The following is a 6000-nucleotide window of genomic DNA, read 5'->3' on the forward strand; positions in this document are numbered from 1 at the left end:
GCTCTATGATTTATTATTTTATAGAAATTTTATTTCTTATATTTAAATTTATAAACCATATTACCAGTTTGCATTTTTTTGTCACAGTCTTTAATTAAAAAAGATTGTATCAAAAATATGTTGAAACATAACTTTTAAAATCGGGTTATATTATTGAATATTTATTTTATTTTTATTTATCCTATTTTTGAGAAACATTTGATGTGCTTTTTTCAAAATAATATTTAAGCTTTAAATGAAACTAATGATTTCAACAAAATGTTCTATCAACCATGAATTGTTTTTTAAACATATTTAACTTATTTAACATACTTAATTTAATTTAATTTATTTATTGCTTTTATTCATTGACAATGAGTTAAAGAGATCAATATTTTATATAACATCCATTTCGACGACATAACATTTCGAACACTGATCACGCGGAAAAATCAACAAGTAATTATCATTACTACATATCGGTAAAATATAGAAGCGCTTGATAACATATCGTGTGGTTAAAGGATTGTACGAAAAATCTCACGTGCATCTTTAAACGCATCTATCTTCGTATTTTGTACATAGAAAGCAGAGATTGTTAAGCGTGACTCACATCCTGTTGTTGGCAATAAAACGAATTGAATACGCACTTCGGGGAGGTGAAGGTTTTTTGTATAAGCTTGCCTTGACCTTACCTTGGTTTTTAGATTACCAATTTATATACAAGTAGATAGATAAGAATTTAATTTTCATTTTCGTACGAAACTAATATCTCCGTTATCGGTAAAGTATATAATCTAGATATGTGTAATATTTTTAATGTTCTGCAGAACAGACTTTTAAAACTTTAGATTTTTATAATGTTCATGTGGAATATCAATATTACTTAAATTATATATAATTTACTTAAATTTTATTTCCACCGAATATGTTTCCAAATTTATGTGGATAAAACGACAGATATAAAAACATTTCTAAATTCTGTAGGTGACACCCAGATTCTATACTTTATCGATGAAACAACGTACACTTTTTACGACAAAATGGCGCGACCATCTTTCGATTATTTTATAGAATTTAACTCGAATGTGGTGTGAAAAAGAAGAAGGTTTTTTCTACAATTTACAAGAGATGAACGAGCGTCAGAATGAGTCGCTATGAAGTCTAAAAGACCGGAAGTTTACTGTATCGAGTTTCATGTGTTTAAAAATGCGTTTGGGGACCGCATTTTGTTTGTGCGAAAAATTACAAGGCTTTTGCATCTTTATTATCTGATTCTTTTTCACATAAAGACGCACATGCTGCGAAATTGTCTGGCGCTGCTAACATTAAAAAGATAAACAAAAGTCGCAATAAGAGCCATCAAGGTAGCTCGCGAGTCGTGTTGCTCGCGCGGGAAAATTCCGCGATGAAAAATAGACATTCGCGAAAATCGAGGTCGTGGGCAAAAGCGTCATATGATGCGCGGATGACATTTCTATCGTAGTCGTATGTAATTTCCTTGATAAAAACAGATGAATTTTCGCGAATAATTAGTCTTCTATTAATCTAAGCATTACCTCCCTTCGTAAAAAAGATTTAATACAAAAGGAATTTAAAACGGAAATAAAGAGTGATTCAATTTATATAATTCTTAATTTTAAAACAAAGAAAAAATATATAGATATTGTAAATGATACATGATAGAAATTGTAAAAACGTCAAGGGATGCACGTGCTGGCGTCGTGTTTGTGAAATCGTCACTATTCGCGTGAACAGTTCTTGGTAAACACGAAAACCGAAGACGCAGTACACAAATACATAGAAAGAGAATACGATCGTTTGTATAAAGAACGGACGTCAGCGGCGACGATTCCGCAGGGCCAACGTTCGCTCGTTGGCGAGGGTGCGAGCCAAGGTGTCCTCCTCCGGCGCTCTTTCCTCTCTACCGCTGTTCTCCGTTGAAACAGAAAAAAGAACGAAGAACATGAGACGGAAGTTCATGAGCTAACGCAGAAACTACGAAAATGTTCCTTCTTCTCTTTTCTCTTTTTCTCCTCCTCTTTCTTTATGCAAGCTCCTTAAGAGCTCCAGTCTACTCCAGCAAAATGAAAAATCGATTTTTAGAAATTTTTTTTGAAGAATATTAAATACCCACACGCATTGATCTTTATAGCGCTTTACACATGTTTTTATTCATGTTTGAACAGTACGTCAGTATTTTTAAATCTTGGATATTTAACTTTTTCTTTGTTAAATATGAGTCTCTGCACTCTAGCGTGTTCGAAAATGTAATAAGAATATAATAATTGAATATGATAAAAAATGAATATGATACTAAACCAATAGAGAAAATTGAGAAATAGCAAAGTAGTATCATTTTAAAATTAGATGTTTCAATTTTATTGAAATTTATTCATTTCTTGAAGGTTAGAAAAATAATAATTATTAATTGTTTAAATTCTAATTAGATTTAGTAGCTCCCAAAAAGTGTCCTCTTTCACTTAAAAAAAGATTGTATTTATTCGATTCATTAGTTTTCAAAATATCCGTCACACTAACTTTGAAAATAGTGTTTAATTTAGCAGGCCCATTTCAAGGCTCGTATGCTATCCTATTCAAAGTCTTAAAAAAAATCGATTTTTTTGACTCTCTAAAGTAGACTGAGTCCTAAAACTTAAACGTCTAGAAATATCTATATACTTTTATTAATAATATAATTAAAAGAATTTAGATAAAATATATGTAAATATAAAATTCTACATAAGATGGTGAGAGAATATCAGATTTTAAATATCCAAGAAAAGGTACATAAGAGATTTCCGAGGAACAGAGGAGTAGAAATGTAAAGTCACAGAAATCTTTAACGAAGTTCTGGAATAAATATTATAGTTTACATACATCTGACAATTACAAATATTTAGCAATCTAAGAATTCATGAATTCAAGAATCTAGAAATAAGTGAGTGTCTTAAGATTCAAGAGTGTTGAGATATCAGACTCTGTTGTAATACAGATCCTCTTAGATCTGTATATATATCATCGGATCCTTCCCCGCTCTGGTCTTTATCATTGCACGTTCTACATCGTATGAGGAAACGAAAACGACGAAAAGAGAAGAAGTCATGGGGGATTTTGGTCTGCGGCTGTCTATTTTCGTCGGCAAAGATGCACGCGCAGTATCCTCTGGCCGCGGGCCAAGCATACCGTGAAACCGTATAAACATTTTATCCGGTTGAGCATTGAGCTTCACAAATGAATGGAGAGCAAAGTCCTCTAACGCAGGAAAAAAAAAGAAAACGCTCGTGGAAAATTGTGGACAGTAGTGAAATTCGCTTTACGGAGCGTATTCTTTTTATTCTATCTCTTAAAAAAAAAGACGAGACTTTTAACAATTAGAATTAACGCATTTAAATGTGATTAAGGATGAAAGAAAAGTACAAACTAACTATAATGTAATCGTTTTCATTTGTGGAAGATTTATAATATCCAGAATTATGTTTTTAATTAAGAAAAAAAAAATCAAAGTATATATGTTTGTATAAAGTCCATTTTTTAAGAATAAAAAGGAAAAGGAATATGTTTTTGAATGCTGCCATTGACTATACATATATATGTATGGCATATACTATAAACTTTATTACATTTTATTTTGAAAAAAAGTAAGATGAACTATTTTTAGAAACATATTTTCAAATTTCGACTCTGTACGATCCAAAAAATTTGTCCTTACAACATTCATTTATTCTGTGTAATATTTTGTGTAAGCTTTAAAAGTATGCATGTGTTTATAAATCTTGATTGGTATGTCTTTCATCGATTGCGGATTGTCTCGTTAGTAGTATATCTTTCATAAACCTTTCATAAAATTCATCTTCTCATTCTAAAATAATTCTACTTTAGGGAAAATGGATTATCAGTTATATTTATATCCATTGGCTTTTACTTTAAAATAAATATTATCTTTTATGTATACAATAATATATTGTTTTTTTAATTAAGAAATATTTTAAATGATATTTTTAATGAAAAAATAAACTCCTGACAAAAGTGATAAAGTAATGAGCGGCAAAAAAACTATATTTTGTTAAAACTTCTTTGTTCGTAAAGCTATATAGTCGAAAAGCTCAATGCGCGTCAAGACTGACATTGGGGATTTTTTATTCGGACATATATATAATCCTGATGACTTGATGCTTTTTCAGCTAGTAATTGCGATGTGGCCACGCCGAGATGAATCATATTCTACAGAGCAAAACCAAAATTAAATTCGACGAATTTTTCAGCATTTTTAAATTCTTAAGTTCTTTATATATGTATATATGTATCATGAATCTCTCTTCTTTTATATTAAATACAAAAAAAAAAAAAATCAAAGTATATATGTTTGTATAAAGTCCATTTTTTAAGAATAAAAAGGAAAAGGAATATGTTTTTGAATGCTGCCATTGACTATACATATATATGTATGGCATATACTATAAACTTTATTACATTTTATTTTGAAAAAAAGTAAGATGAACTATTTTTAGAAACATATTTTCAAATTTCGACTCTGTACGATCCAAAAAATTTGTCCTTACAACATTCATTTATTCTGTGTAATATTTTGTGTAAGCTTTAAAAGTATGCATGTGTTTATAAATCTTGATTGGTATGTCTTTCATCGATTGCGGATTGTCTCGTTAGTAGTATATCTTTCATAAACCTTTCATAAAATTCATCTTCTCATTCTAAAATAATTCTACTTTAGGGAAAATGGATTATCAGTTATATTTATATCCATTGGCTTTTACTTTAAAATAATCAGATTTTTCTAAAAAAATTCTTGTTATCGTATCTCTAAGAAACCGCTCGCAGAAATATGGACAGGCAAATACGTTCGAGCGATAAAATGTACGTTCGTTTATGCGAAATAAAGCGACGAGATAAGACAATAGAAATTTGCGGAGATCTATAAAAATAGAAAGACAGTTAAAGGCAGTCGATTTTCTCTTTCTTCGTGATCGTGACCTAAAATTAAATGCGTTGTCGAGTCGCTTTGTGCCGCGAGAAGCAGCGGCACTTTTGGCAATTTCGCAAATTCCTCCAGACATATCCGCATGAAATATATTACGGCCAGATATAGTGACGCATTTGGTACGATTTCCTAAATATTAACCTGAATTGCGCATAGTAAACTAAATAGCACGTAGTGAGAATAATAAATATTTGTCGCGCGCTTCAAATCTTTCTGCCAAATACGTTTTTTATTATACGCTGTTTATTATCTTGCGAAATAATTTTTACAAAACGATAATAGTGGCGGTGAACATGTGATATGAGACAAAATATCTGATTTATATTAATATTATATAGTAAATTATAAATATTATCTTTTATGTATACAATAATATATTGTTTTTTTAATTAAGAAATATTTTAAATGATATTTTTAATGAAAAAATAAACTCCTGACAAAAGTGATAAAGTAATGAGCGGCAAAAAAACTATATTTTGTTAAAACTTCTTTGTTCGTAAAGCTATATAGTCGAAAAGCTCAATGCGCGTCAAGACTGACATTGGGGATTTTTTATTCGGACATATATATAATCCTGATGACTTGATGCTTTTTCAGCTAGTAATTGCGATGTGGCCACGCCGAGATGAATCATATTCTACAGAGCAAAACCAAAATTAAATTCGACGAATTTTTCAGCATTTTTAAATTCTTAAGTTCTTTATATATGTATATATGTATCATGAATCTCTCTTCTTTTATATTAAATACAATTTGATTAACTAATGTATCTCTCAAATGGAAATCAAATTTTGATATATTATTGAGATTGACTATCTTGACAGTCTGTTTACAATTTTATCGTTAGAGCTTTTTCTTCTTAAAAAGACTATATAATAAAACCATGACATATACTACTACAATGCGAAAATTCTATTTTAGAAATCTTAAAAAAGCTTAAAAAAACAAAGAAAGACACTTTAATATAATAAGAAAGTTGTCACAATTTTAGCACGACGGGAAACGCGTCGAATTTAATAACT

This window comes from Formica exsecta, unplaced genomic scaffold, assembly GCF_003651465.1.
Source record: "Formica exsecta isolate Colony F162 unplaced genomic scaffold, ASM365146v1 scaffold82, whole genome shotgun sequence".
NCBI lineage: Eukaryota > Metazoa > Arthropoda > Insecta > Hymenoptera > Formicidae > Formica > Formica exsecta.